We start from the raw sequence: 22,092 nt of genomic DNA, 5'->3' as shown, positions 1-22,092 counted from the left end.
GTTTGTACCTCTTAACAAAATCAATTTAAAAAATATTAAAATTAGGTTGGGGCAATTAAAACACTTGCATCTATAAAAAACTTTCTTTTTAAAAGCCATAAAAACAACAATGGCACACACAGAAAATCAATACGGATACCAATTAAGGTAAAGATTTCCATTTAGAAGACCTGATGAAAGAGGAACGTCATTGTTTAATCGTTTAGTTGTGTCCGTCTCTTCGTGACCCCATGGACCAGAGCATGCCAGGCACTCCTGTCTTCCACTGCCTCCCGCAATTCGGTCAAACTCATGCTGGTAGCTTCAAGAACACTGTCCAACCATCTCGTCCTCTGTCGTCCCCTTCTCCTTGTGCCCTCCATCTTTCCCAACATCAGGGTCTTTTCCAGGGAGTCTTCTCTTCTCATGAGGTGGCCAAAGTATTGGAGCCTCAGCTTCAGGATCTGTCCTTCCAGTGAGCACTCAGGGCTGATTTCCTTCAGAATGGAGAGGTTTGATCTTCTTGCAGTCCATGGGACTCTCAAGAGTCTCCTCCAGCACCATAATTCAAAAGCATCAATTCTTCGGCGATCAGCCTTCTTTATTGTCAGGGGCTCAGGAGCAGAAGCACAGGGAAGAGGGGAGATGGAGAGCGAAGGGGAAGAATCTGAGGGCAGCGTAGGGGAAGATGACAGTGGCCCGAGAGATTCCATGAGCCTCTCCAGCGAATCGGAAGATTCACAGAAGGGGGCTCCGATGGCCAGGGCAAGGGGGGTCCCGGGAGGGACGCACCAGAAGCTAGGGGCCAGCAGCGACTCCCAAAGCAGCAGCTGGAGATCGGGACCAGTTTCCCCACCAGAGCGTAGCGGGGGGGAAGAGTCCCATGAGTCAGGGCTGACCACGCCCCTATCGCTGAGTGAGGGAACGGAGGGGAAGTCAGATCCAGGTAGCCCCCCCGAAGGGGGAAGCAGTGACAGGAGCAGTGTAACGGTCAGGAGGAAGGTGGCCGGGTGGGCGCGCGCGCCAAGTTCAAATGTACAGGCGCGCGGGACAGCAGGGAGCTCGGATTGGGAGCCAGGTCCTAAAGCACACCGGAAACAGGGGGAAGAATCCGGGGACTCTTCAGCATCAGAAGAGTCCAGAAAGGGCAACACCCCGACGGGCAGACGGACCCAGAGGAGGAAAGAACAACGGAAGAGGTGGAGTAAGGCTAGAGTCTTAAACTGGTGTTTAGGGGGAGGAGACTCAGACGGAACTTCGGCGGTCTAGGGTTTAAGACGTAGAGCTGCGCGCTACGGCTTTGGAATGGAAACTGAACTTCAATAAAGACTTTTGTATATAACCACGACCTGGCGTTGGTCCTCTGTGAGCTGGGACCTTAGGCAGCTCTGACATTTATGATCCAGCTCTCACTTCCAGGAAAGTCCTTAGCAGGCACCAAAAATCAAACAAAAAGGCTGTGCCTGCTCAGTATATAGGGGGTTCCAATGAGCAAGTATCACCACACTAAAGGCCTGATTCTAGCATCATGAAGAATTGACCTACAGTGGTACCTATGGTTACGAACTTAATTCGTTCCAGAGGTCCGTTCTTAAGCTGAAAACATTCTTATCCTGAGGCACGCTTTCGCTAATGGGGCCTCCCGCTGTACACGCGCCTCCGTCGCACGATTTCTGTTCGCATCCTGGGGCAAAGTTCACAACCATTAGCAGCTACTTCCAGGTTATCAGAGCTCGTAACCTGAAGCGTTCGTAACCAGAAGCGTTCGTAACCAGAGGTACCACTGTATTGACAGGATGGTATCTGCAGCATGCTCACTCCTGCAGAATGCAGGGACTGGTTGGCTATGTAAGGGCTGAGGCGATCCAAGTCCCAAGCTACATAGGACTTTGTACAGCAATACCAACACCTTTAAGCTACCCTGGTAGTTAATTGACAGGCAGTGCAATCAACGTGTCAATTGCTGCCATTGAAAAGTGTTGTGTATGAGGTGTGGCACGCAATGTTTTGACTCTGTTCACTCACATGTGCAAGTCATCACTTGACAGCGCAGTCTCAAATGATGGACATGCAAGCAGAAAGGTTGTAAAAGGTAAAGGGACCCCTGACCATTAGGTCAAGTCGTGACCGATTCTGGGGTTGCGGTACTCATCTCGCTTTATTGGCCGAGGGAGCCGGTGTACAGCTTCCGGGTCATGTGGCCAGCATGACTAAGCCGCTTCTGGCGAACCAGAGCAGTGCACGGAAACACCGTTTACCTTCCCGCCGGAGCAGTACCTATTTATCTACTTGCACTTTGACGTGCTTTTGAACTGCTAGGTTGGCAGGAGCAGGGACCGAGCAACGGGAGCTCACCCGGTCACGGGGATTCAAACCACCAAACTTCTGATCGGCAAGTCCTAGGCTCTGTGGTTTAACCCACAGCGCCACCCATGTCCCAGAAAGGTTGTAATCCCTGCTTAATTACTACCACCCAAGCTTTAGTAAAGTCCCAAAGTTGCAAAGGACCTGGATAGATTTTGGAAACTGACTATGGCATGTAACGAATTTTCAACCATTTGTGTAAGCCTTCAACTGTGGAGCACGACCGTAATTTTAGCATATTTTTGATTATCATAACCACACATACACACAGGGCATGTTTCATCCAAGGTTAGAGAGCTAGTTCTCATTCCCTGAGCTTCTAGAAGAGAGTTAAACATGTGCTTTGAGTATCCCATTGAAATGAAAGGGATTTCTAACTGGCATGAATCATACCTTATATTCTGTTATTTATTTTTTAAATACGTCTATATTTTAAATTTTATTTGTTTGTTTGGTATACAGTACTGCCCCACTTGCTAGAGTGGTTCCCTGTCCTTTTTTCTTAAAGAGCTTTCACAGATGGGGGCGGGGGCGGGATTTAAAAATGGAAATGTACTCATTTCTTAACAACAAAGAGAGAGCTCCAGCGGTGGTTGGTTAGGTTAGGATCTCCCATTAAGGACCCTGCTGGTTCCGACCTTGTTGACCTTCAGTGAGGCACTTCCTGGATCTGATGGGGTGGGCGGCAGGTGTCTTTTAGATGTCGCCGGTTATTCCAGGGGGTGGCAAGAGGAGGAGACCGGGGGGGGGGTCTCCCCGCCCCGTCCGGCATCCTTGAGCCTGTTCCAACCTCCGTCTTCTTCTCCCCTCCGTGTCTCTCTGCGGGCAAGCGAGCCCTCGAGCTTTCTGGCTGCTGTAATTCAGCAGCGATGCCCAGGACCCCCCTCCCCTCCCCTCCGCGTCCTGGGTGCAGCTGCCAAAGAGGCTGCCCAGCCGAGGGAAGCCTTTGTGGGTTGGGGGGGGGTCTCTGCATCAACACCCCCGGCTGCCCCCAGCTCCTCCTGCCGGCACGCCGCCTTCGCGCCTCTTCTCCTCTAGGGGGCCCCCCTCCCTCCCGGGCTGGCCGCCCCTCGAAGCAACGCCCCGAGGGGAGGCGGGCGAGCGAGGGATAAAAAGCGCGGCGCTGGAGCAGCACGGAACTCCGCGCGCCCTTCCAGCGCTCCAGTTAGAGACCCTCGCCCGCAGCCGCGCGCCCCAGTTCCACTGCCTCGGATCGGAGCGTTGCCACCCCGCATCCTAGGGGGAAAGGGGCGCGTCTAAACTGTGGGGAGCTCGGGTCCTTTGCAAAGGGGAGCTCCGGACTCACCTGGCGCCCAAAGGTAAGAGCTACTCCCTCTTTGAATTGGCGAGGAAGGGAGGAGGGTGGCAGCCGATGCGTCCTAGGGAGAGCGCGGGGCTCTGCTGCTTTGGAGGTGGGGGTCGCAAGACGTTTGTGGGGGGGTGTTCATTGCGCCTTGGCCATGTGCCGATCAGCAAAGAGGACTCTGCGTTTTGTGTGTGAGAAAGAGAGCGATTCTGGACTCCTGGGCTCGTGCGCAACTTTGACTCCCGCTTTGGGTGCCCTCGGTGTTCCCTTGGATGTGGGGATATTCCAGACAACCACAGTTCCCCTTGGAGGCTGTAGGCGGTCCTGGGGTGAGACCTGGCGAGAGTGGAGCGGCGCGGCGTGTCACGGGGACCCCGACGACTCGATGCAGGCGGTTGTCGCTTTTATTGGAGCATCTGCGGAAGGACAGGGTAGCCGAGAACCTCTCACTCTCTCCTCTCTGGTCCACACACGCATCTCACCCTGTAACGCTTGGCGACTCTGGGGTTTAGCTGAACGTGTGAGCGGTCTCCACTGACCTGCACTTGTGAAAGTTCTGCCTGCCCTTGTGAACCTGGGAGGCTGGTTCAGGTGCCCAAGCCACCGCCTGCTGTTGCAGTTCTTAGGTGACCGCGACTTAGCTGTGGGTAGTAGAGGGGGCTGTGGAATGGTGGTCCCCGGAAGGCAGAGGCAAAGCTGTTTCTTCTCCCACTCCGTCTGTGGCACTCCAATAAGAAAAGCTGCGCTCCACTCACCAGCAGGACACTACCGGTCTCTGAATAGGGATGGAGTCTGGAATCCATGCGGTTTTTCACAAGTGAACCTTGACCTCAGCTGGGTCCCTTGCATGGGTGTAGCCAGGGGTGCAGGGAGGAGCAGCTGCCCCTCCCCCAGAATCAAGTAATATAAATACTTAACTGACTAATCAGGTCGGTTCTGCACCCCCTCCCCCGACAAAAGTCCTACCCCCCCCCCAAATCCTGGCTATGCCCATGGTCCCTTGGAAAGCTCTCGCCACGTGGCAGGGGTGACAGACTGCTAATAAACGACAACAGGAGAAGCTTCTATACATAAGCTTGTTTCAGGTGAGATGGCAAAAGCAGCACTTGCGTTTAGCATCAGCCGTCCTGGGAATGAATGCAGAGTTATTCCACTTTCACAGGAGCCATGCCTGAGAGAGAGACTTCCCAAGAGTAGTTTTGTTTGCTTGTTTGATAGTTTACTAGATTTATGTCCCACCTTTTAGGCAGCTTGCTACCTAAGCCATATACTAAGATTCCAGTTATTGAAATAATAACATTGCATTAAGTGTAGCAGCGGCAGATCAGCGTCTACAACAGCTCAGCTCCATAACACCACCTGAATGCAGACCACCAGAAGAAAAAGTCTTTATGGTTTTCCAAACGGTCATGTAGAACATCCCCTGGGTAGGTAGGACTGAGAGAGACGCCTGCTTGAAACTCTGGAGACCGTGTAGACCAGGGTTTCCCAAACTTGGGTCTCCTGCTGTTTTTGGACTACAACTCGTATCATCCCTAGCCAGTAGGACCAGTGTTCAGGGATGATGGGAACTGTAGTCCAAAAACAGCTGGAGACCCAACTTCGAGAAACCCTGGTGTAGACAATACTGAATGAGATGCACCAATGTAACACAGCTTCCTGTGTTCCAAAACAAGGTATCTCCCTGGATGTGGTGTTCAAGAAATGCGGGGCCACCACAAGAAAGACTCTGTCCCTGGGGCTCACCAGTTTAACAACTCTCACCAGTGGAACACAAAGCAGGGGCCTCAGATGCCAATCTTACAAGTAGGGCAGGGTGCAGATACAGTCATACCTCGTGTTGCGTTAGGTTCATGTTGCGTCTTTTCAGCTTGCGAACACGACAAACCCGGAAGTGTATATTTCCAGGTTTCACCGCATGCGCAGAAGCGTTCTGCACACTTCGCACATGTGTAGAAGCGATCTATCACACTCTGCTCATACACAGAAGCGCCACTCTAGTTGCGGACTTTTCAGGGTGCGAACAGCACCCCGGAACGGATCGTGTCTGCAATTCGAGGCACCACTGTAGCTTCCTCAGATAGCCAAGCCAGGCTTTAAATCAGCACCTTGTGCTGGGCCCAGAAATAAACAGGCAGCCGATCTAACTGGTGTATAATAGCATGTGATCCAAACACCTGTTTCCTAAAAGTGTGCTAACTGCCATATTCTGTAAGTTTCCAAACCGTTGTTGTGAAGGTGCTTCCAAAGGAAAACAGAGAGGATTTCCACCAGCCCAGACTGTGCCTCGTATGGGGTCAACTGGTAGAGTAGAACAGTCCTGAGTTCAACAGGACTCTTCTCCTTGCCCTGCCTCAAATAGCATTCCTGCTCCTCATTATTAGGAGTTTTGCTTATGAGGGCTGCTTCAAACTTCTTATGTTTATGTGAATGTGGGCAAGTCACCATTTACGCAGGTTCAATGGATGCACGCCCTGCACACGTGCATTGTGCCCAAACTAGGGGGAAAATGGCAAAACAGCCCTAAAAGAATCCAGAAAGGGCAAAAAACAAAACAAAAATACACATAAACAGTGCCTAGCAATCCCACAAGCCTTTGCAAGTTCAATCCCAGGAGCCCTTGCACTGACCATTGAAGCCTGTGGAGAATTGGAATTTTGAGCTTGGAAGTTTGGAGGGTAGTGATTGTGGTGGAGTTTGGCATCTCATAAGTGCTGCTGGTTTCTTAAAGAGTTTTTCCAGGGTTTCCAGAGGTTTGGAGGGTGTTTGCAGGCTTTTCCAATGATGTTTCAGATATACAGTGGTACCTTGGGTTACAGACGCTTCAGGGTACAGACTCCGCTAACCCAGAAATAGTACCTCGGGTTAAGAACTTTGCTTCAGGATGAGAATAGAAATCGTGCGGCGGTGGTAGCGAGAGGCCCCATTAGCTTAAATGGTACCTCAGGCTAAGAACAGTTTCAGGTTAAAAACAGACCTCCAAAACGAATTAAGTTCTTAACCCGAGGCACCACTGTTTGTGATTTCATTTAAACACGCGGGGCTTCGGAATGTAACCCCCGCGTAAATTGGGAACTGCCTGCCTCTAGTTGCCACATTGTTTGCTCATTTATATACCAAAAAATTATTCCTTGAATATCAAAGGTTTTCTTAGTATTAGCATATGGGTTGCTGGGGTGGGTGGCAGTGAACTACTCCTGACACATTTTTGTTACACCAAACACGAGAAAATGTACTTTCACATGTAGGAGAATGATATTTTGGATTATAAATCTGCTAAGGGCCATAAAAATAAACTACCACTGGTACGTGACTAGTTTAGAGGAATGAAGCATTTTTTTTTATCCCCAGAAAGGATAAAATTAGCATAGTACAAGTTTAGGAACATTGGCAATTAGCTGATTGTTTTTTGAATAATGGCCCTTAAATCAATGTAATGTTGGAATGAAAAGTTTTGTGACCTAATATGCTGACCGAAACAGAGGCATGATCCATCCAGTTAAGTACTTCAGAGTGGAAGGTGTGCTCAGTGGGGCTTACTCCTCGGTAAGCCAGCATAGGATTTCAACTTTAAACTCCCATTGAGTTTGATGGGGAAATTGAGCTTAAATTTCTCCTACTTACAACCTGCATTTGAGGTTCATTAAGACTGCAGCTGGGACGCGGGTGGTGCTGTGGGTTAAACCACAGAGCCTAGGGCTTGCCAATCAGAAGGTCGGCAGTTCAAATCCCTGCTCCTGCCAACCTAGCAGTTCGAAAGCACGTCAAAGAGCAAGTAGATAAATAGGTACCACTCTGGCAGGAAGGTAAACGGCATTTCCGTGCACTGCTCTGGTTTGCCAGAAGCAGCTTAGTCATGCTGGCCACATGACCCGGAAGCTGTACGCCGGTTCCCTCAGCCAATAAAGCAAGATGAGCGCTGCAACCCCAGAGTCGTCCATGACTGGACCTAATGGTCAGGGGTCCCTTTACCTTTACCTTTAAGGCTGCAGCTTTCTACACGCTTACCTGGAAGGAACTCTCATTGAATTCAATAGACCTTACATCTGAGTAGGCTCACTTTTCTCGGCATAATCCCCGTTAACTATTGAATTACTCACTTCCGTGTGAACATACATAGGATTATGCTGTTTTTGGATGAGGAAATTTAAAATATTTCTGTACCTTTAGATCTCACCTCTCTTCCTTCATGGGACCCAAGCTGTATTGGGAATAACAACTCTCAGCACCATTAACAAGCTCCATCTCCCAGAATTCTTTGGGGGAAGCCATGGATGTCAAAAGTGTACCATAGTGCTTTAATGAAGTGGTGGCCAAACTTGGCCCTCCAGATGTTTTGGGACTACAACTCCCATCATCCCTAGCTAACAGGACCATTGTAGTCCCAAAACAGCTGGAGGGCCAAGTGTGGCCATGCCTGGCTTTAATGTATGCTATGAGTGGCCTTAGCCTTAGACAGGTGTAAACGAATACTAACCAGTAAGCAGTGGCCTCGTGTAGGGAGGGCCAGAGGGGTGGTGCCCCCAGATGCATGGGGGTGCATTTTGCTCCTCCCTACCCTGCCAGCTCCATGTTGCTGCGCCCCTACCTGCCTGCAGCCCTTGGCAGGTGCAACACACATGTGTCCAAGGAGCACATGTGAGGATGCAACAGGGACGCACCCTTCCTGTTCATGGCGCATGCCTGTTGCATAGAACTCATGCAGCCCTGCAGCATCGCAAAGCAGTGCGGGGCTGGCGGGGCTGTGTGAGTGCACCCTTCAGGTGTGTATGCCTGTTTGTGCCCGCCAAGGGTCACAGGCAGCTAGGGGCACAGCACAGCCCTGCACCTGGGCACACGCCAGGCACAAGCCATGCACGCTACGCCTCTGACAATACGGTAGTCGAAAGGTTGGTTGCTAGTCATTGCTGCCAGTACAGTGGTACCTCGGGCTAAGAACTTAATTTGTTCCGGAGGTCCGTTCTTAACCTGAAACTGTTCTTAACCTGAAGCACTACTTTAGCTAATGGGGCCTCCTGCTGCCGCCACACAATTTCTGTTCTCATTCTGAAGCAAAGTTCTTAACCCGAGGTAATATTTCTGGGTTAGCGGAGTCTGTAACCTGAAGCATATGTAACCTGAAGCGTATGTAACCTGAGGTACCACTGTAGTCACTTAGCGCTGTTTTGCCACCGGCAAGGTTTGCTGTGATTGCTTCTACGTTCCTTGCTTACACAGGTGTGTGTACATGTGCAGTTGTAAATATCTGCTCATCTTTATACAGAGTAATAGGAAAAGCTGTACTGAGGCACGAACAGTTGGGCGCGGGGGGGGGAGCACCCCGCCCCCAGCACCATCAGGGAGGGGGTACTATTGCGGCCACCCCCCAGACACGCACCACGCACCTGCCACCATGCCGGGTGCCATGGCCCCGCAGGCAGCACGCCACGTCCCTGCGGGCAGCACTGTTGGGATACTGCTAGGGAGACGGGGGCATCAGGCAGGCCCCCAGCTGACTCCAGCCACCGGCCGGCAGCCGGATGATCACTGGTCTCCCTTGGAACAGCATCAGTCAATCAGCAACACGAGCCTCAGATACATTTAGAGACCCATGCACGCTCTATCAGCAGAGTGAATAAATCTTCTCACAGCAGAAGAGGCGGACAGAGCCACGTGTAAGCAGTATTTTACAGCTTTTTATTCAGCAGCAGGAACAAAGGAAAAAACATGTCTGCTTCCCTTCATCTCCAGCAAAACAGCAGAAAGCAAAAGCAATATACAAAGGAAGTTCCCAGCAGACCGTGCTGGAAGTAAACAGGCATGTGACACGCAACAGTCATGCCTGTACCCTTTTAAGGTGGAACGGAACTATATCCTAACAGGCACGCCATGCCCCCAGGATGCACGCCAGCCATGCCCGTGGGTTGCTGGAACTGCTTGGTGGGCCGTAGGTGTGGGGACACTTGGTCCAGCTGCCTGGGAAGAAAAGCTTGGGCAGCACTGGGACATCTGTCTAGGGCCTCTTGTCCATTGCTTTCACTGTATGCTTAGACTAGTATCCCAGCCTTCCTAGCCCACCATTGCTTCAGATTCAGAACCTCTACGAAACGTTCCTCCTGGATAAGGCTCTTCAAACTGCCTGGGCAACTTCTCCGATGATATCAGCCTGCAAAATGGATGAGTTTGCTTTCTTTCCCAGAACAAAACAAAACAAAACCCCATTCATCATACTTGGCACTCCTTGGCGCTCTATCGCAACGCCGGTTTGAACGTGCTGGTGTTGCAAGGCGCAAGGTGTCCGCTTATGTGTTTGCCATTCCCCACCCCTCCCAGAGAGAAAAGCATTTTCAGCTGCATTCGCAAGGTTAGCAGGCTGACTTCTCACACATCGGTTCCACTGCTTTTTAAAATTTTATTATTATTATTATTACTGATTTTATAATATCAGCATTCACAAAGCAAAACCTAGCACATGCGTCATTTCAAATATGTTAGATGTGCAGGTTGTTGGAGGTTTTGTCCATTGCAGACCTATGCCCTTCCTCTATAATAGGGTTTCCAAAACTTGGATCTCCTGCTGTTTTGGACTACAATTCCCATCATCCCTGACCAATGGTCCTGCTAGCTAGAGATGATAGGAGTTGTAGTCCAAAAAGAGCTGGAGTTCAAAAACAGCTCTATAATTTATTTATTCATTTATTTCATTTATTTCATTTCTATACCGCTTTATATTTTTAAGAAAAATCTCAAAGTGGTTTATGGCATATTAAAACATCAATAAAACAAGCCAGAATCAAATATTTCTGAAGAAAGTCAAATATAGAGTTTGCAGTCAAAGCAACATATAGTCATACCTCATGTTACGTCCGCTTCATGTTACGTCCTTTCAGGTTACGTCTCATGGCGACCCAGAAGTACCGGTAAGGGTTTCTTCTGGGTTTCGCCGCTCGTGCATGCGCAGAAGCGCAAAATGACATCACGCGCATGCACAGAAGCAGCGAATCGCAACCCGCGCAGACGCGCCGCTGCGGGTTGTTCTCTTTTCATGTTGCGAACGGGTACCACTGTAATTAACAGAAAACTGAAATATTATCTTAGATTTCAAAATAAAACATTACAAAGGAGGTCAACTACAGAATACATATTTAAAACAAAGCTAACAAAAAAAAATCTTAAACATTTCAGAAAGAAAAAAAACATTACTAAATGAAGTCAAATATAAAATACACATTTAAAACAGCATAATTAACAAAAGAATAAAACATTGTCATAAGGTGACACGGCTGTTTGGCAGGCACAAAAAGATGGGGCAAAAGAATCCCATAGTTAGGGTTTATTGTCAGGCATAGCGATGTTCCCCTGGTCTCACCAAGAGCCCCTTTAGTAGAGCTGGCGAGTCTGGGCCTCACCCCCTAGGCCAGGTGGAAAGGGCCTTGCAGGGAGTGGCCTTCACGACTCACAGCCAGGCGATACAAGAACATAAGAAGACCCCTGGTGGATCAGGCCACTGAACCATGTAGTCCAGCTTCTTGGTTTCACAGTGGCCAACCAGATGCCTATGGGGAAACAGGACCCAAGCACCAGAGCACTCTCCCCTCCTGTGGTTTCTGCCAGCTGGTCTGCAGAAGCATCGCCATTGTTGGCGAGTAGCCTTTTGTGGCCCTCTCCTCCATGAAATGGGACGCGGGTGGCGCTGTGGGTTAAACCACAAGAGCCTAGGACTTGCCGATCAGAAGGTCGGTGGTTCGAATCCCTGCGAGGGAGTGAGCTCCCGTTGCTCGGTCCCTGCTCCTGCCAACCTAGCAGTTCAAAAGCACGCCAATGCAAGTAGATAAATAGTGGGAAGGTAAACGGCGTTTCCGTGCGCAGCTCTGGTTCGCCAGAAGCGGCTTAGTCATGCTGGCCACATGACCCAGAAGCTGTACGCCGGCTCCCTTGGCCAATAAAGCGAGATGAGCGCCATAAACTCAGAGTCCGCCATGATTGGACCTAATAGTCAGGGGTCCCTTTACCTTTACCTCCATGAAATGGTTCCTTTTAGACGTGCCTTAGTCCTTAATTCCACTGCTTCTAACAAACGGTATCTAAAATAAATGTGTTAAATGAGATTTCTTGCAGTACAGGTTGGAATTGTTTTTCTTTTATTTCTGTTCATTCTGTTAAGTGCCCTGGGCTCCTTTGGGAGGGAAGAGTCCTTGAGAAATGTAATAACAATAAAATGATAAATCTTGTACAGAACAGATGCTCATTGGGAGCGCAGTGGTTTTCACCTCTGTCTGATATATACTTGCATATCTATGTGCAGAGACCCTCCAAGTGCCCCTATTTTCCAGGGACAGTCCCGGTTTTACAAAAGCCGTCCCAGTTTCTGATTTGATTCCAGAGTATCCCACTTTTCCTTAGGATTTCCCCATTTTCACTGGAGAAATGGAGTCATGTGAACCCCAAGTCAAGGAGATAAACTATACAACCTTTAGAAGACATATAAAGGCAGCCCTGTACAGTGGTACCTCGGGTTACATACGCTTCAGGTTACACACGCTTCAGGTTACAGACTCCGCTAACCCAGAAATAGCACCTTGGGTTAAGAACTTTGCTTCAGGATGAGAACAGAAATTGTGCTCTGGTGATGTGGCAGCAGCAGGAGGCCCCATTAGCTAAAGTGGTGCTTCAGGTTAAGAACGGACCTCTGGAACGAATTAAGTACCTAACCCGAGGTACCACTGTATAGGGAAGTGTTTTGAGGGAGTTTTTTAAATGTTAAATGTTCTATATATATTTTGGAAGCCACCCAGAGAGGCTGGGACAAACCAGTTACATGGGTGGGGTATAAATAAATTATTATTATAATTATCATTATGGACTAGGATGTCCCTATTTTCTTTTCTTTTTTAAGAATAATTTTTTATTAACCAACCAATCACATCAAATCAAACCAAATTACATAAATTCCAAATTACACAGCTGAATTTTAAATTTTTGTTGGGGGTACCCATATTGCAAGTTCCGAAGGAGATCCAATCAACTTCTTGCTTCTTACTGCTGTTTTAATGTCCACAAATCTAACCTTATGATGTTCACAGTACTATCCAGTCCTTTCTTATTGTTTTTCCACATCTCTTGTTGTTATTTTCATATATTTTTCCTTTCTTTTTGTGACCTCTGATAGTCTCCACAAGCTGGTTAGAACAGTTTGTAATCCTGCGTGGATATTATTTTATTTATCCAGTAGCCATATCCAGACGTTTTCCATATAACATCACTTCCATACATCAAAACAGTCTTAGTGTCATTAATCTTCACCAATCTGCCTCCTTTCTCAAAACCCCTGAGGAGATTAACCAGGAATGCAGTCTGAAAATGAGTCCGTTCCTCCTCCCGGCTATAAATCCTTTGGCAAGATGGCGACTCCGAATTAATTGCTGTGCCATTCCAAAAGCTCTTATTGCTTCTCAATCTCCATAAAGCATACTTTTGGTTAAAGTTTATCTCCACACAGACCTTAATCATCCTGCTTGGGTCAGTTCAACCGACGATTCTAATGAGGAGGGGTTCTTGTAAATCACATAGAAGGAAAGTAAAAAAGGTTCCCCCCCCCATTCAGTCCTGTTGTCAACATACCCAGCCTTTGGTGTATCTTCATCGTAAAATATTCCTGTTTCTCCAACCCGTCGTCTTCTTTCGCAGAGGTCACTTAAATTAGCAGACTTCACTCCCCTTCTTCACTTGAAATATGTGCATTTGCTTCTTTTGTAATTAATTATTCCAAATTGCTGCAGCTAGTGCGCGATCAGAGACAGCGTCCAGGAGAGCCGAGGTCCACACGGGGGCATTCTGCCTAGGGCCCTCACCCCCTTCTTTCGAATTAGGGGGTGATTTATGGGCACAGCAGGCAAGGGCAGTGTTCCCCATTTCCTTGGGGCAACAAGGGAGGCTGCCTACTCCCATAACAGCCTCTTAATTACCCCGTGTGGGTCGGAGAGATGGTATTGTCGACCATCTTCCAATGCGCCCCTAGTGGCCCCCAGGATGTCCCTATTTTCATTGGAGAAATGTTGGAGGGAAAGTGTACCTGCTCTGTCATACATGTGCACAGGTGTGCACTCCCTCTGACACGATTACTGCGTCAGATTATTCGTTGTTTCAACCACCACCATCTTGAGCTAGGGGAACATTTGCCCTACTTCAAAGAGGACAGGCCTCTCTTTGAAGGAGTGTCCAGTTGAAGCATCTATTAAAGATAAAGAACCACTGCAAGGGAGAGCAAGAAAAGCCTTGAAGTGGACACATGGGTAATCTGGAATCCACACACACACAAATTATTATTATTGTTGTTGTTGTTGTTTATTTGTATCCTGCCCATCTGGTTGGGTTTCCCCAGCCACTCTGGGCGGCTTCCAACAAAGCTTAAAAATACATTAAAATGTCACACATTAAAACATTTTTAAAAAACGCTGTGAAAATGCTTTTCCAAAAAAAAATCATTTTGAAAAATACATTGAATTTTGCATCGCTCATTGTCGCCATCTATTGTCACATTTGTATATCACATAACACATTTAAAACGTATAATTTGCAGCTGTGTAGCAGAGTCCCAGGTCACAGTCCTCTTCCCCATTCTTGGTAAGATTTATTATGCTTCTGTTTAAATCACAGCAATTATTTCTGCATTGGTGTATAGCCATATGAATTAGCATGCACAACATGTAACTAGTCACCCTACTCCTTGCCGTATTTACCCACATTTTAAACCACAAATAGAGGAAAATAAAGTGGGTGGGGATGAGAAATCTATAGGCTAGCCTTTGAATTGGCATTCTGGCAGGAGTTTGCCTGCTAAGGTCTTACGGTCTTGCTCATTGCGGCTTCTAAATGGATGTTTGATGTGTGTTTGCTGTTGCGATTCTTTCCATCTCTGATATATATTTTTAGTGTACTGTGGTTTTAAAATGTTGCTAAAGAGCCCTGAGTAGTACATTGACATTAGAAGGGCAGGGATAGTTATTTCTAGATAAACAAAATAAAATAAACAAGGGGTATTCCGTTCAGTCAGCCTTACCAACAAATGTGTGGCCTGGATGTTAAATGAAGTATAAGTAAAATAATGCCAGGCCAGGCCATGTGTTTTTAGGCTGGAATCGGCAAACTGCAGCAAGGAGCATTGCAAATGTTGATTTTTGACAAAGGCTAAAAATGGCTTAGAGTTTGGTGCCCACCAGAACTGGCAGGGCTGCTAGGAAATCAAGGGGGTGTGTCTGTGAGGTCGCAGAGGTGTGGGGAATTGTTCTGGTTTTCTCTCCATCCCCTTCCCTTGCGAAGATGTGGATATGTAAGCATTGCAGTTGTACAATATACCTAGCATCCAACTAAGCGTTTTGTGAAGTGTTTTGCTTTGGTTGAGAGAGGGTTTTTGCTGCCACAGTTGCTTCTCTGATTGGAGAAAAATTCTGCCCTTTCCTTACCTAAGACACTTGGTTGTGAGAATTTCTGTCACAATTGCAAGCACAGATTCATGCCGCAATAACTGTACAGTGGTACCTTGGATTACAGACGCTTCAGGTTACATACGCTTCAGGTTGCAGACTCCGCTAACCCAGAAATATTACCTCAGGTTAAGAACTTTGCTTCAGGATGAGAACAGAAATAACGTGGCGGCAGTGGGAGACCCCATTAGCTAAAGTAGTACCTCAGGTTAAGAACAGTTTCAGGTTAAGAACGGACCTCCAAAATGAATTAAGCTCTTCTTCTTCCTCCTCCTCTTCTGCCCTCCCTTGCCTCTCCTTACCATCACATCCAAGCCATTCTTCAGTGAACAGGTGGGAAATGGCTTGCCTTAGAGAAAGCTCTTGTCAGCTTGACAAAGCTTGTCCCTTCCCTAGCTGTTTGGGCAACCCCCAGAACCAAGTCCTTGCTGGGAATTGCTTCCTATTAGTAGAGTTTGCTGTGATTACAGGGCCCAGTGAGGAGCTGCACTGACAGAGAGGAAGGAGCTGCCTTCTTGGCAGGGTGCCTTTTGAAAAGGCAGCGCTTTAGACATTGTAAAGGTAACAAAAAACGGAGCTAATGATTTCATCCTAGCGCAGGGACATTAACACACAAGGTGCTTGTTCCGCCAAAGCCTCTTTTGTTTCTGTGTTTTCTTTTCCTTTTGAATTCGCAAAAGGACACATGTTCCAGCTAATTTTAGTGGCAAATGTGACTCTTTTGTAGGTGGGAATGCTTTGCACTGTTGCAGCAAGGTTTAAATTAAGGCACAGGACTTAACAGAGCGTTGCTGCCTACAAGACTAGGTTAGGAGGGTGAGGGAATAATTTATCGCTCAAGAGCTTCCGTTGCAGGCAAGAGTCTGTGCAAGAGACTCTTGAAGCCCAGAGTAGTGTGGGCATTGTTCTTCCTTTGTTTGTTTGTTTGTTTCTTCAAAGTAGAATCTTTACAAAGGAGGACAGCATCCTCAAAAGTGGAGAAGTGTGTGTATTGCGGACCCAACATACTTGAATATAACCACTCCTTCTGAAAGGCAAACTGTATCCCGAGACAGCTCAGTCAATGTAACTTCTTCACAAGCATCTCTTATGAGCAATTATCCCCTGCCATAGAGTGACAGTTCTCAAAATATATGGGGTTCCATTTTCCCAGAGCATGTTGAAGTCTTATGCTGCAGTTCCATTGCACAAGCTAAGCAGATCTGTGCCTTGATGAGAGGCCTTTTGGCAGACCCATTTCAGCTGCTACAAGGACCTCTTCACCCATCAGCAAGAATACATGTGGGCTTTATAGGTACACTTGTCCAGGAGCTGGGATTGGCTGCAGTTCCGTGACTGACCTTGACAGTCAATGTAGGTGGATGCTTGTCAAGAGTTGCCCATGGCCCACCAACTGGAGATACTTGATGGTATCCCATCCCCCAGATAGAGGGGTGCCTGCTTGGCAACGAAGTTTTTGAGGGGGGGGCAAAAGGAGTGCAAGAAGTTGTGCTTCATCTCTATAGCTCCTTTTAAGACAGGAGAGTGCTCAGAGACTCCTGGGGTGGTGTCTTTGTTTCCAACTGCGGAGCCACAATCCTCTTCTCCTCCTCTTGGGCCCCACCAGCACCAGGCATCTTGATGCTTATCAGATAAGGAGATGGAGTAATTGCTGCAGTTGAAGCTACAATGGCTTAGTATGTGATGGCAAGACTCTTAGGATCTCGAGGGTTGTAGAGTTCGCCACTGAATGGCAAATCTGACTTGGCTGTTGTGTGACATAGTAATAGCTTCAGAGGGAGAACATGGCATAATTATTATAGGTCCAAGTCATGTATAACACATACTGTACAGTGATACCTCTGGACCTCGGAGGTCCGTTCTTAACCTGAAACTGTTCTTAACCTGAATAACCACTTTAGCTAATGGGGCCTTCCACTGCTGCTGCACTGCGGGAGCACGATTTCTGTTCTCATCCTGAAGCAAAGTTCTTAACCCGAGGTACTATTTCTGGGTTAGCGGAGTCTGTAACCTGAAGCGTCTGTAACCTGAAGCGTCTGTAACCCGAGGTACCACTGTATTGCTTTCTAACAAATACACCCTTCTTCCATAGTACAGCCACTGATCAAAGCTATATTCCCTCCTGGTGGACACCTCCTCTTGAGCTATCAGCAGGGGGAGTGAGGCAGGGATGGCATGGGGCAATGACTTTCTAACAGTGTGCTAGGAGGACACATGTGGCAAATGTTCCAGCTACTGAGGCAGGACACAGTGAGGATAGACAGCAGATGGTTGCTTGGCTTAGGGCACTTGTGACAAATGCCTACTTTTCCAGGTCGATCCTGCCAGGGTGATCAGTAGGTCATTGGTCAGTGTCACAAGAGAGGTGGCTTCTGGACACAGCCAAAATTCCCAGGAAAACACCTCCTTGGGTTGTTGCTGTTTTTTTAAAAAAGGAGCAAGCTCCTTACACACGGACCACCTTCTTGGCTCCCTGCCATTAGGAATTCCCTCTGCAAGCATGCAGAACTGCTGCGGTGAAATGCTGTTGTTTCTGGGTTAAATTCTGCCCTCCTTTTCCACATGCCTATTTGGCTTCAGTGAGATTAATTTTAAGTCTTGGCCTTTAAATAAGCCATTTCGGTATAAGTAGAGGCATTTCTTGCAAAGGCTTCCTCCATCTGCCAGCTCTTGGAAGTGCCTCTGTTAAATGTGAAGGCCAGCATCAGGGCTATTTCTGCTCTGTCCCAGTTCCTTGCAAGCTCCCATGTAGCCGTTTGATATATTCACTGAGTTGAACTAATCTCCATCTGGCACAATGTCCTTGCTGCAAAAAGTAGCAACTCCAGCTTTGCTTTTGGCACAAAAAGGTATTTAATCGATCGACATGCTAAGTTTGGCATAAGGCGGGGATAGCTTTGCGATGCAGTATCTTTTTAAAAAGAAGTAAAAGATTGACAACAAAAGAGGCAGAGCTGGGATGGGGGACCTGTGACCCTCCAGGTATTCCGACTCCCAGCAGCCCCAGACAACACGGCAAATGGCAAGAAATGATGGGAGTTGTGGTCTAATAACATATGGAGAACCAAAGGCTCCCGAGATGCCAGAACACAAGAGTCAGCATGAAGCTGATGTTGCAGGAATGATGCGGAAGGAGATCTCTGCGTGTTAAATTTCACATGGCTCACTAGCTCCTGTACTATTTTCTGAAGAAGGTTAGCAGGTCTCTCCACCCCCTGCCGCCCCTTCCATGGTTGGTAAATATTACTCAAATTTAAGGAATCTGCATTTGCAGATCAGCATGGCTCTTGCTTATGGTTATGGGCTCGTAAACTTATGGTTACAAAAATGTACCGCCGAAGTCAAAGCTGAACTTTGTGTAGCAGATGGTATCCATCGAAGCACATTGATTTAGTCATTTTCCCATTCAGTGGATCTCTCTATACCCAGCATGGGGAAACTCCTGTCCTCAGAGGAGCAAATTTCAGATCTGTTGAGAAAGGAAAACTCTGTTTCTGCTTCCCCTTTGTGGGCCCTATCTAGTTCCACAATACAGTTGTACAGTGGTACCTCGGGTTACAGACACTTCAGGTTACAGACGCTTCAGGTTACAGACACTTCAGGTTACAGACTCCGCTAACACAGAAATATTACCTCAGGTTAAGAAATTTGTTTCAGGATGAGAACAGAAATCGTGCAGCAGCGGCACAGCAGCAGCAGGAGGCCCCATTAGCTAAAGTGGTGCTTCAGGTTAAGAACAGTTTCAGGTTAAGAACAAACCTCCAGAACAAATTATGTTCTTATCCCAAGGTACCACTGTACCTTGGAAGTTGAACAGAATCCATTCCGGAAGTCCGTTCAACTTCAAAAACGTTAGAAAACCAAAGTGCGGCTTCTGATTGACTGCAGGAACCTCCTGCAGCCAACTGGAAGCCACAGAAGCCCCATCGGATGTTCGGCTTCCAAAAACAGTTGGCAAATTGGAACACTCACTTCCAGGTTTGTGGCGTTCGGGAGCTAAAATGTTTGAGAACTAAACTGTTCAAAAACCTAGGTACGACTGTACTTTTTTCAAGGAGTGCCCAGATTACAGAGAATACAGTCATTACAGAGGGTGGAACTTTGATCTTGTGCAGAGTCTTTTCTATCTGTTCTCAATAATATCACAGAGTTCTTAGACAGGACTGTCCCCATTATATGGTAGAGTCAGGCAGTCAATGCAAGGAGCAGCAGTAGGAAGGGCTTTGTGTTTTCCCTGTGGCTTCTCCTCTGACTTCAGGTGCAGTGGAGAACATTGTCCTTTTGTCAGTAACCATCAGTAAAATTATTGTTAAATTTATCCTACCTTTCCTCCAAAGAGCTCAAAGTGGCCTACATGGTGACTGGCCCAAAGTCACCCAGTGAGCTTTTTGGCAGAGTGGGAATTTGAACCCTGGTCTCCCAGGTCCTGGTCCAACACTCTAACCACTAGACTACAGTGGAACTAACATTATTTGCTGACCATCAGGATCACAGATGTAATGTGCAAACGTTGCTACTCAGTACTCAGTAAAGAAACAAAAAAGAAGGAAATCTATGGGAGAAAGCAATATCTCTGTTCCTTCTTAGCTGAGTCTTGCCACCGCGGAGGCAACCAGCACACCATGAACTCAAGCAATATTTTTGCCTGCAAAGAAATCCGACCATTCTTCTTGCCGAGAAAAGCAGCAAGGAAGATCAAGCTTGCCAAATGTCTGCTTCCCAGCTGGTGCCAAAGGCTCTTGCTCACAAAGATGACAGATGTGTAGATGAGATTTGCAATGCCAGCTCCAAAGTGTACTTGGGAAGTGTAACAAACTGTAAGAAAGCCTTGCCTCTAGACCATTTACACTCAACTCAGGGTTTCTCCCCCCCCCCCCATGTTCTCAGAGCACTGGTTCTTTGTCACTGTGTAACCTTTTATATAAGGGACACGGGTGGTGCTGTGGGTTAAACCACAGAGCCTAGGGCTTGCCAATCAGAAGGGTTCGAATCCCTGCGACGGGGTGAGCTCCCGTTGCTCGGTCGCAGCTCCTGCCAACCTAGCAGTTCAAAAGCACGTCAAAGTGCAAGGAGATAAATAGGTACCACTCCGGCGGGAAGGTAAATGGCATTTCTGTGCGCTGCTCTGGTTCGCCAGAAGCGGCTTAGTCATGCTGGCCACATGACCCGGAAGCCGTACACCGGCTCCTTCGGCCAATAAAGCAAGATGAGCGCCGCAACCCCAGAGTCGGCCACAACTGGACCTAATGGTCAGGGGTCCCCTTACCTTAACCTTTTATATAACTATTAAAGTGGGAGCTCCCCCCTCCCCAAGTCCTTGCTAATTTCTATGGCACTTGTCAACGCACAAAGTGCTTTCCAGAGCTTACCCTGATATTACCTTGATATAAAACAGTCCCATTGGATAAAAGAAGGCCAGCTGGCCATATTGCCCAAGGCCACCTAATAAATGTTATTCTTTAGCGCATAGATTGGTTGAGTCTGGTTTTCCATATTTAAGTCCACCCTGCTATTTGCTATAACATACTCATTCTCTGTGTTATCAGCAGTAATAATAATAATAATAATAATAATAATAATAATAATAATAATTTATTATTTATACCCCGCCCATCTGGCTGGGTTTCCCCAGCCACTCTGGGTGGCTTCCAACAGAATATTAAAATACAATAACCTATTAAACATTAAAAGCTTCCCTAAACAAGGCTGCCTTCAGATGTCTTTGAAAAGTCTGGTAGTTGTTCTCTTTGACATCTGGTGGGAGGGCGTTCCACAGGGTGGGTGCCACTACCGAGAAGGCCCTCTGCCTGGTTCCCTGTAATTTGGCTTCTCACAGCAAGGGAACTGCCAGAAGGCCCTCAGCACTGGACCTCAGTGTCCGGGCAGAACGATGGGGGTGGAGACGCTCCTTCAGGTATACTGGACCGAGGCCATTTAGGGCTTTAAAGGTCAGCACCAGCACTTTGAATTGTGCTCGGAAACGTACTGAGAGCCAGTGTAGGTCTTTCAAGACTGGTGTTATGCGGTCTCGGCAGCCGCTCCCAGTCACCAGTCTAGCTGCCGCATTCTGGATTAGTTGTAGTTTCCGGGTCACCTTCAAAGGTAGCCCCACATAGAGCGCATTGAAGTAGTCCAAGCAGGAGATAACCAGAGCATGCACCACTCTGGCAAGACAGTCCGCAGGCAGGTAGGGTCTCAGCCTGCATACCAGATGGAGCTGGTAGACAGCTGCCCTAGATACAGAATTGACCTGCGCCTCCATGGACAGCTGTGAGTCCAGAATGACTCCCAGGCTGCACACCTGGTCCTTCAGGGGCACAGTTACCCCATTCAGGACCAGGGAGTCCTCCACACCCACCCGCCTCCTGTCCCCCCAAAACAGTACTTCTGTCTTGTCAGGATTCAACCTCAACCCAAATGAGGGACTGCTCACCTTGACAGACAGTGTGACCCCAAAAATGTTTGTAGATCCAGTGACCCACCCTACCTTTCATCAGATTATATTAGTGTACTAGCTGTGTACACTAATCCTCCTGGGACAGAGATATAGCTAAGCCAAAGTTACTTACACTCAGGGGCGCCAACTTGACCCCCACATTGGGGGGAGGGGGATGTGCCTCACGTGACATGTTGCATCCTGACCCTGCCTAGTGCACAGGTGGGGAATGAGGAGTATGGAGCTGAGCCTCCTTATGCCTGAGCAATATCAGGTGGGGAGGAGGAGGCAGAGTGGGGCACAGGGTTTTTTTTGGGGGGGCAGCCCCCTCCTTGAAAATTTCTGGGGGGGGGGCTGAAGACCCCTCAGCCCCCACTACTCAGTGCCCCTGCTTATGCTCTGGTAAGCTCCATATTGGGTTACCACAACATGTTGAATGTGAAGAAGCCTTTGGCCACAATTCAAGAAACTGCAGCTAGGTCAAAATACCAGGCTGTTAACTGGGACCAGATGCTGGGACCGTATCTCACCTGTACGGAAGCATC

At 47.9% G+C, this 22,092-nt stretch overlaps 1 protein-coding gene across 1 annotated transcript in view; it reads left to right on the top strand.

The window, feature by feature from the left end:
• The first annotated feature begins 3,382 nt into the window (after positions 1 to 3,382).
• The window catches only part of CACNG5 (calcium voltage-gated channel auxiliary subunit gamma 5), a 47,818-nt gene continuing 29,108 nt past the window's right edge, over positions 3,383 to 22,092 (top strand). The window contains exon 1 of the mRNA XM_079965672.1: positions 3,383 to 3,662. The gene's annotated coding sequence lies outside the window, so the exon portion shown is untranslated. The remainder of the gene's footprint in view (positions 3,663 to 22,092) is intronic.

Source organism: Podarcis cretensis, assembly GCF_951804945.1.
Source record: "Podarcis cretensis genome assembly, chromosome: 2".
In the NCBI taxonomy this organism is placed as follows: domain Eukaryota; kingdom Metazoa; phylum Chordata; class Lepidosauria; order Squamata; family Lacertidae; genus Podarcis; species Podarcis cretensis.
The sequence above is the reverse complement of the archived record's forward strand: the minus strand, read 5'-3'. Positions and strand labels throughout refer to the sequence as shown.